General features: G+C 38.8%; 1 pseudogene across 1 annotated transcript; it reads left to right on the top strand.

The window, feature by feature from the left end:
• The first annotated feature begins 626 nt into the window (after positions 1-626).
• LOC309826084 (microtubule-associated protein 1 light chain 3 beta-like) lies at positions 627-8,192 on the top strand (annotated as a pseudogene). Its single transcript has 2 exons — positions 627-686; positions 7,620-8,192. The product of its transcript is annotated as a microtubule-associated protein 1 light chain 3 beta-like (transcript).
• Positions 8,193-10,741: the final 2,549 nt, after the last annotated feature.

Below are 10,741 nucleotides of genomic sequence, written 5' to 3'. Positions count from 1 at the left end.
ATCTACTGAATCGATTTTAGTGTCTAGACACTACCTTAGTAACCGTAATTGCTAATTTTTATCGAAGAGATTTCAGGTGCCATACCCTGTGCTAAGGGCTTTACCCTATCTCATTCAACCCTCAAGCAATCCTCTATGAAAAATACTTTGATTCATTGAACAAATGCCTTCTGAATACAGACCATGTGCCAAGTAGTCTCATTATTGCTATTACTCGTGAAAAGGAAGTTGAGGCTTAGAGAATCAGTAGAGCTGGGATTTGAACCCACACGATCCAGGGTCTGCTAGCAGAGCACTATATAACCTCCCACAGTGAAGTGGTCTAGATTTGGCCTGTCCAGTATGAAAGCCAGTAAGCCACATGTAACTACTGAGCACTTAAAATCTGATTTGCCTGAATTGAAATGTACCACAAGTGTAAAATACATACGAGATATCCAAGACTGAATTTTTAAGGGTGTGAGACACCCCTAATGGTTTCTTATATCACCTACATATTACAATGATGATAATTTGGATGTATTGACTTAAGTAAATATATTATTAAAGTTAACTTCATCTGTTTTTCTGTTTTTATTTTAATTAATGTGGCCACTAGAAAATGGTAAGTTACCAATGTGGCTAACATGATAGTCTTACTGGACTGCTCTGAGTACAACAAAGACGAGTACAGAGATGCCTTCAGGGTGCCTGCACTGCAGTCTAGTGGGGGAGATGGACTGTATCCAAAGCAGTGTAATGCAAGGCATATGGCAATTGCCAAAGGGAGACACACAGATATGCACTGTTATTTAAGAGTTCAGAGCAACCAGAAGCTTCTTCTGACTAGGATAATTGGATGTCTCTACTGGTTTGGTTACAATTTAATTTTCACAAAATTCCAAATCTGACTATTTTCTCTAACCCATGGGCTATCATGAAAATACAAACAGCCCAAAGAAAAACCTCTCATTATGACTTCCGATGGCTCAATCAGTTACCTACATAGGGAGTGAGAATAAAATGGATTAACAAACTTCATGGCAACCCCAGAACCTAATTAATTCAGACTGCTCATAAGTAGCAGATTTCCTTCATCTAGTAAATATCTCATAAGTGCATACCTAATGCTGAGACTAAGCTATTGGATTATACTAATAGTTCATTTCCTGGGTCCCTTCCGCCTTCTCTACCCACACATTATGGAATATAGGGTTAGGCAGAAAGAGAACAAACCAAAACGTAAACAATTGGATGTCAGAGGGAAAAGCAAGAGTCCCAGAAAATCCACAATTTGGTAAGTATCCTCTGAATAAAGAGAATTAACTATATCAACATAGCTCCATTGGGACACCACTGGTTTTTCATTTTGATTAATTTAAGGAATCCCAATCTAATTTATGAACCAGCAGGATGTTTTGAAAGATAAACAAAGCTGTCTGCAATTTGCGTTTCTCCTGACTTGGTCCGGCTCGAATTTCACATTTACCTCATTTTCTCCATTGTTATGGACTACTTTTCACAACTCAAACAACCAGATGTGCTTCGAACCTGGGAGGCCAAATTCTTCTCCTGAGTATTCTCCTCCACAGGAATTCCTATAAAAAGTGTTGTAAAAAGTGAATCTTCCTGACAGCATTTTGAAGGCGAGCTCTTTGCTCCAAACGGCATCAAGTTACCTGGAGACCTTTCAGCATTTATGGTTCCGGAGCTGTAACTTTCAAATGCAAATGTGATACAAGCAAGACTACCTGAGACATGAAAACATATTGAGATGTCATTGTAATTACAGAGGACACGGACCTGGCCAGCAAGCCAGGATTCTGTGCATGCAGTGGTGGTTTGCTTCAAGCCAGTTCCTCTCTCTCCTCAATTCCCAGAGGCTCAGTCAAAAATAGAGACAAACCGAAATGGTGTGAGCACCTTTCTGGAATCGCAAACACTGAGAACGAATCTCCATTGTGTGAGCCAGCCTTGAGTCTCTCCCAGACATATTGACTTCGATTCTTAAAACAGTGCTAATTAGAAATTATTCATGCCCATTTTAAAAATTAGGAAACTGAACTACAGAGTGATGAGCAACTAGGGTCAAAACCAGAAGAGTTAAGTTACTTCCATAGGGGAACAAGGATTCAAAGACAGGCTTATCCGAACCCGTGTCCGTGCCCCCAACCCCATGACATACTTCCTACCACAGTCATTTTATTTTAACACTGTACAAATGCATCCTCTCCATCATCCTGAAAAGTATTTGATATAATTGGGCAAATTAAGACAGAATTGTTAGCCATGTTTTCTCATCCATAGAATGGGTTGATGGTAACAGTCCTATCGTAAATCTGGTTGTTAAGTGATCGTATGTGTCTCTTTCTACATATGTATTATTTTGCCTAATTACTTCCCATTTCATTCTGCAAAGCATTTGAAATGGCTTGACAAGTTACCCAACTGCTCTAGGCCTGCATTTCCATCTATAAATGGGGATAATAACACCATCCATGTGCTGACACATGGAGCTACTGGTATGAAGTAACGGATCTGAAAACACCATATTTACTGCAGGGTTCTGCACCAATATGACTTTTCAAGTGGGCATTGCAGCTGAAGAGTTTGAGTCAAGAGTTTTTTTTACTTCTTCTCTTGACTCATAAGAGTGTATAGTGAGGCAAATAAAACACTCTATCCCCTTGTTTCTAACTTTCAGTTACCCACACACTTGTGATGTGCTTCTTTTAATCAATTCACCATGTTCCTACTGTTCACAGCTCCAAGAGTCCAGGGAAAAATGGCGGCAGACTTCATTTCAGAGCCTGCTATGCTACCTGGAAGAACGTTTCTGGAAAGATGAGTGAATACTGAGGGTCAGCTTTGGGGATACTTCATAGCAATCCCCAAGATAGTATTATCTGGACAGCTCAATTCTCTGACTAAGGAGAGTTAAGTAAAGCCCTCACAGGTAAATATTGAACCAGGCATTAAAACACCACCAGACACCGTACATCAATAGCAGCTGCTGGAAAGAATGTGGAGACCTCATCACCTGGCAACAGCTCTGATTAAGGCTTCTTCAAGAGAAGAGGGTGGGAGAAGGAGGGAGAAGGAAAATCAAACATCCATGGTGTGTGGCCAGGCCTCCATTCCTCACACATCAAACTTTCCTCAAAAAATGCAAAAGGGATTACTCAGAGACTGTTAGAAAATAGAAAGATCAGGGAAATGAATGGTGTGGTGCTTCTGGAACAGGAGGTGGTGACGGAGTCAGTCTAGACGTTTTTCCACAATTCTGATCTTCCTAGAATTGTTCGATGGTCCAGAGATATTGCCTGGGGAATTTTATGCTGACATGGCTCAGATTTTTCTCGTGCAGAGTTTGTGCCAGTGTCACACATATAGGAAAGAAAGGAGGAAGCTGGCACTCATGGAGTACCAACCATGTTCTATGTCATGTGCTAGGTGGTTCATTCCCAGGACCTCATTCCATTCTCACAAGAGCTCCACAATCACTCCCAACGTACAGAGCAGGAAACTAAGAGTCAGAATTATGCTCAGGTTATATAACTAGTAATTGATCAAATCAGGATTCAAACTCAGGTATCTGTTATTCCATGCTCTTTCTACTCTACCGCAATCCAACACTGCCTCGGCAGTAGTTACTCCTAATTGAACTTTCCCCATTTCTGCTCATCCACCATGAAGCCCATGATACTCCAACTAGACTGGCTAGTTCAAAGCCAATTAAGCCATGAACTCTGCTCCCTGAAGTTTTTCCTTAGTTCTATTTAAGTCTCTAGCTATTCTAATTTTTTTGTCCCCAAGTAGAATTTTAAGTGGAAGTTCTTATACATAAACTTTGTGTGGACATAGAGATTAGTGCATGAAAGGGTTACATAAAGCAAATGGTCCAAGTCCTCTAATTTTACAGATTAGAAAACTGAGTCCCTGAAGGGTTAAGCATATTTGTTTAATATCACAGAGTTGGTAGTGAGGACAGTAACAGAGTCCAGGCCTGTGTCTGTCTCAGTGTATCTTGAGATTGTGGGTCCTGTAATCTAAGAGCCATAAAAACAAATAGAAAAAAATATACATATATGTGTGTGTGTATGTGTGTGTGTGTGTATTCCAAGTGACCTGCATTTAAAACTTATCTTAGAACTTGCTTTGTGATCTTAAATATCTTATTCAACTCCTTGAAACTTTGGCTTCCTTATCTATGAAATGGAATTGTTAATCTCTACCTTAATGATTTTGAGAATTTAATGAAACGAGATGGGTAAAATACCTGATAACAACATGGCACGTAGTAGCTATGCAGTAAAAATTAAACTTTTCCCCATACTTTTTATAAATTTGAGAAAAGAATAGAAAGCAGTAACAGCACTGTTGCAGTGTTTGTTTGTTTTGTTTTTTCAGCACACTTAAATTCTAGAACTGTAGGTCAAACTTGAATGAAACAAAGACTCAAGATATTAGACCTGTAAACCAAAAAATTACAACCCAATGACTTCTGTAGCATAAAAACATCCAGTTATCACATAATTTATCCACGTTGTCATCTGCCTATCAGCACCATGTTCCTGTACAATTAAAATTGTTCACTGCCATAACTGTGTTCATCTCATACTCACAAGGCCAAGTTGACTGTGATCCAGTCAACGCCACTCTTCTGGCATCAGCTTGGCCTCACACTCTGTCTCTTTTTTCTTGCAACAGATTGTCCTCAATCCTATACCATATTCCTCAACTTCATAAAACAGGATATATGCTCTGTTGTAGCAAAAATTAATGTGTATTAGTTAAACTGTGCAGCACACCTATGAAAACACCCTGGTACATGGCTATGACTACCCTGCTACTGGGCTCCGTCTGTGACTGGGCTCCAAATAGATCAGAAGTCTAAGTCTACAGAACTGTGCTCTCCCAACCTAAAATCCTGAAGTCTGTCTGAGCCCTAGGTATCCAGGCTACAGTCTAGGAAAGGCACCTCTTTCTCACTTCCTACTTCCCTTCAAAGTGAATAAGAATTTGTTGGATGATAAATCAGTATTCCAAGAATGAAGCCTTTTTTAGGATACATGTTAGAAATTAAGATTCAAGATTTGTTTTTTTAATTATATGGACTATGTCTCTAATTTAGTACTGTCTTCTTCAATCAGAATCACTGTATATGACTCATAGAAAGCGGCAGGTCACTTTCCATTCTAGGATATTAGTTCAAATCTGTCAGTGCTGATAATGACAGACAATTGTCTCCATCTGTGTGTGTTGGTTTTAACTGAGTGTATATTGAGCAAATATTCACTGACACTAAACTCACTCTGCTAGATCTTTCTGACATTTTCAGCTGGGAGAGTGAAGACCAGAAAAGAAGAAAGACAGTGAGGGAGGGAGAGAAAGGAGGGAGAGAGGAAGGAAGGAAGGAAGGCAGGGAGGGAGGAAGAATCTCACGTGCCAAGACCCACAAAATGCTGGGTGTCATCAGGAAGGACAGAAGAAACAAAATGGAAAGCATGACCTCACACTTCTTACAGGTCACTTCATAGGGACACAATTTGTTCTCTACTTCTGCATCACTTGTGCCCACCTTCTTGGGGCCACTAGAGTCAATCCACAGAAGCTCCAGTCCAGGGAACTCAGCATCAAGACCAGTCACTGTGAATCCTCTAGTCCTACATCTTAGTTCTAATTATTGCGCTTTTAATTTCCCCTATGGTGAAGCCTCACCCTTGTCTTCTAATTCTAAAATTTGCATTCATATCGTTTTCCATGGTATGTCACCGCCCCTGCCTTGATTACCACCCAATATACTGTGTCCTTCTAGAACAAAACTGAATTATTATTATGAACTAAACATCATATGAACTAAACCTTCACATTTTATTTTAATCCTCACAAAATCCATTTATATAGGTGTAATTATCCCGTATTATAGATAAGGAAACTGAGGCTTAGAGGGGTAATTGACCTAGGGTTACATGGTAGTAAGGAGGGAATGAATTTGACATAGTTTTTCACTCTAGAACTTAGTTTTTTTTAAGCCATACACTAAATGCCTCCCTTATCCCTGCCATACAAGCATCATTATCTAACAGTGTATGAAAATAAGAAAATGAATAAAAGTGGAACATGACACAGGTGTGTAAACTGTGTTATGTTACCAAAGGAAGAAGCTATTCATTCTTCCTCAGAAAACTGTAGAGGGCTTTATTTTCATGATGAGTCTAGGAAGAAATGTGAGGATGGGCTTTCAGGAAAATGGAAATGGCCAGTAGTAGCTTATAGTTAGAAATAACATGTTTGATAGAAATGTGTCAATAGCAGAAGTTAAAAGGTTACTGGAGACCAATTAGAGAAGAGTTTGAATGCAGACTAATAAGTTAGGACATTGCCCTGGAGCAAGGATACATTTCAATAAAAAATTACCTTTGCCCACAGTTTGGAGAATGAATGAAAGCAGAAAAAATCTAGCAAGAGGATATAATTACAGTCCAGATGGAGATGATGGAGACTTATCCAGGTCTGTTGTAGCAGGTGGAGGGGCAATAAGAAGGAAGGATTTAAAGTTATATAATTGGTGGGCAATTGGGTTATGAGGATTGAGAGTAAAGGATTAGTTGAAGATTTGCGTTTAGGCAATAGTTCCAGAAATCTTACTGTCCTCAAACTAAGAGGTACAAAGTGAAATTGGAACACTGTGAGAAAGTACTAAACCATATAGCATGCTTATAAAATGTGTAAGATCATGAGCATGTAGTCTAAAAGAGTGCTTCTCAAATTTTAATGTGTATATAAATCACTTGGGAATTTTATTAAAATGTGGATTCTGGTTGAGTAGGTCTGTCGTGAGGCCCAAGAACCTGCATTTCTAACAAATTCCTGGTGATGTTGATGCTGGTCCACAGACCACACTTTGAGTATCAAGGTTATAAAATACAAAAAGGGACTTTCAGGACACTTTTACTCAGACGGCCATTATTCATTATTAAGTACAGATCAGTAAAGAAAACTGGCAAAGGAAGTTTTTGGAGGGATGAGGGTGGGGAGGATAGAATATGCCTTATCTTTTGCAAGTGCTGCATGAAGGTCCAGCATGCTGTCCACAAAGCATCCTAGTGTAGCTTGAGGAGGCCACGTGGCCCACGGATGTCTTGGCAGCTCTTCCTGGGAGGTCTTTTCAATGTATGAGATGGAAAGAATGAGCCCCATGTAACTGCAGAGTTACCCCCATCACAGCCAAGAACATTCACCTTCTATAGAGTAAAGGTTCCCCTGGCTTCTTCCTTTGCCAAGACTTAAGACATGCTGGAGATGGAGATGAAAACATTTAAGCCAGCTCCCTTAAAGAATGTCGAAAATACACACCAGGGATCTTTGTCCAAAAGTAAATAATTATTGTTTGGCAAGTGTTTAACACAGTGGATGGAATTGTACATAAATCTTGTTCTCTCCTTACCAACGACTACTTGCCTGCTCTAACTTGTAGGTGTGCTGTTGCTTGTTTCTGTTTGAATCTGGTTTCATAATGAAAGTATTCAATAAAATTACCTTTTAAGAAATGTGTGCTGGCTGTTGCAGCCACCGCCTGGAGCCTCCGGGACCCTCCACCTCGCCGCCCCCGCCCAGCCTGCCCCGCCATGCCGTAGAAAACCTTCAAACAGCACCAAACCTTCGAACAAAGAGTAGAAGATGGCCTACTTAACCTGAGAGCAGCATCCTACCAAAATCCCAGTAATAATAGAACAATACAAAGGTGAGAAGCAGCTTCCGGTCCTGGATAAAACAAAGTTCTTGGTGTCTGATCATGTCAACATGAGTGAGCTCATCAAGATAATTAGAAGGTGCTTACAGCTCAACGCTAACCAAGTCTTCCTGTTAGTGAATGGGCATAGCATGGTGAGTGTGTCCACGCTGATTTGTGAAGTGTATTAAAGTGAGAAGGATGAAGATGGATTCCTGTGTATGGTATACACCTCTCAGGAGACTTTTGGAAGGAAATTTCCTGTGTAAGACTAAAAAAAAAAAAAATGTGTCTGTTCTCAAATTTTTTAAACCCTTACCAAGGAATAAAAAAGGGATGTTACCAACTGAAAAAAAAAAAGAAATGTGTGCTAACAACCACCCCTTAAATATATTGCAGTTTCTATAACATTAAAGACTCCAAGAATTGAAAGGAATTTTAAAAGTCTGCTGAGACTACCAGTGATTCTACACTGATTTCCAACTAAGTGATCAGCTACTGTCTACTTGAATACCTCCAATGCCAGTCAGCTCACCACCACACAGAGATTTCAGTATACTTGCTGACAGCTCTGTTGGAAAATTCTAACTTATGTTATGCCAGGCTGGCTTCATGACTCTTTAGTCCTAGTTCCACTCTGTAGAGTCACAGAGAAAAAAATGTAACATCTTTTTCAAATAACAGTCCTCCCAATGTTGAGCTACTGTGGGCTCTGCTTTCCAGGTCAAAAACTCTTAGTTCTTTGGACTGTTCCTCATATAAAATAAATTCAAATCTCTTCTCCATCTGATTACCTGTACTCTAGAAGTACTCCAGCTTTCCTCTTAAACTGTGGTGTTCTCAATCAAAGGGAAAACTCAAAATGGAACTCAGAACAGTTTAGATTAAATTGTGCCTGTTACATCCTTTATTTCAGTTATTTTTTCCACCTTAATGAAACCTACAATCACACTAATGAGGCAGAAAGAGAAAAAGAGTAAGAATCTTGTGGAAAAAAGGATCTGAGATCAGTCATCTTAGTCCCTACTCTTATAGCTGTGTGAGCAAATTATTTCATCTCCCTGAGCTTAAAATTTCAATTTATAAAATGGCAAAAATTAACCTTAAAAATTAATGATGTCCATAAACTTTACAGGCAAATGTATGCAAAGTTCCTAATAATGCTTGGCATATAATAGATATTCAATAAACTATAACCATTATAAATGTTGGTATCTTGGCGAGGCATGCCAATCGTTAATCTGTATTTCATTTAGAATCAACTTAAAATCCTTAAGCACTTTTATGTCATATTTCACTAGTACAATTATTTTTATTGTGAAACCAGTGGCAGAAACTTACCTTTACCTATTTACTTTCATTTCTTTCAAATGTCCACCTATTATTTCAGAGTCACTTGAATTCCTTATGGATAACATTTCAAGAATCACAAATTTTAACTACCCTTCTCAACTTTGAACCATATAAAATTCTGGTCAGCATGACATTATTTAGAATATCAAGGACCTCCCTGGTGGCACAGTAATTAAAAATCCACCTGCCAATGCAGGGGATACGGGTTTGAGCCCTGGTCCAGGAAGATCCCACAGGCCGCAGAGCAGTGAAGCCCATGTGCCACTACTGAGCCTGTACCCTACAGCCCACGAGCCACAACTACTGAGCCGGCGTACCTAGAGACTGTGCTCCGCAACAAGAGAAGCCACCGCAATGAGAAGCCCGTGCACCACAACAAAGAGTAGCCCCCGCTCACCACAACTAGAGAAAGCCCGCGTGTAGCAACGAAGACCCAATGCAGCCATAAATAAATAAATAAATTTATTTAAAAAATAAAAATAAAATATCATATTTGAATCACGTCCCTGTTTAAAAGACCCAATGCAGCCATAAATAAATAAATTTGTAAAAAAATAAAATAAAATATCATATTTGAATCACATCCTTGTTTAAAATGTTTTCCAAAAATGTAAGAACTTGTCTAAAAAAACAACATGACATTGTTTAAAGTGTAAAAAAAACAAACATAAACTACACACACACACAAGATTGAATGAAGGGTCCTATGTCTAGAAATATCACCATTCAAATAAACATTGACCCTCTGAATCTAGCCTTTGGACTTCCTGTGAATTACTCTATTTATACTAAAGCATCCTCTAACTGTTCCACCTATTCACCTATTCAAAGATGTCACAGGCAGGGGTCCCCAACCACCGGGCCGCACAGCAGGAGGTGAGCAGCAGGCTAGTGAGCGAAGCTTCATCTGTATTTACAGCCGCTCCCCATCGCTCACATTACCACCTGAGCTTCGCCTCCTGTCAGCATTACGGTAAGTTGTATAATTATTTCATTATATATTACAATGTAATAATAATAGAAATAAAGTGCACAATAAATGTAATGCACTTGAATCACCCCAAAACCATCCCCCCACCCCGGTGTGTGGAAAAATTGTCTTCCACGAAACTAGTCCCTGTTGCCAAAAAGGTTGGGGACCACTGTCATAGGGGACTCCAACATCATGTTGAAATTTAAACATGTACTGTATATACCTAACTCACCAAAGAAGGAAATGACTCTACCATGGATGATTTATTCTCGGTGAACCATAAGTCTAATAATAACCATTGCTTCCTTTTCCAAATGCTTACAACATCTCCTTTTATTGAAATTTGTTAGTTCTTCATAATGATTTAATCTCTTAATCATTAGCAAAGTTCCCTCATTATCATAAGTAATATTCTCTATTTTGGAGAACACTTGGCCTGATACTAATATAGCTATTCCTACTTTCTTTTGATTCCTGTTTGCTTTTCATTAATTTACTTTTATCTGCAGATTCATATTTAATTGGATGGGTATTTTTTTATCCAGTCTGATAATCTCTGCCTTAAATGTTATGTTTATACAATATATAGTTAAGGTAATTATCAATATGGTTGATTTCAATTTATAATACTGTTATTTGTTTTCCATTATTGCATCTATTATTATTTTCTGTCTTCTTTTGGATTAAGTGAATTTTTAAAT

This window comes from Grampus griseus, assembly GCF_964374135.1.
Source record: "Grampus griseus genome assembly, chromosome: 8".
Taxonomy (NCBI): domain Eukaryota; kingdom Metazoa; phylum Chordata; class Mammalia; order Artiodactyla; family Delphinidae; genus Grampus; species Grampus griseus.
The sequence above is the reverse complement of the archived record's forward strand: the minus strand, read 5'-3'. Positions and strand labels throughout refer to the sequence as shown.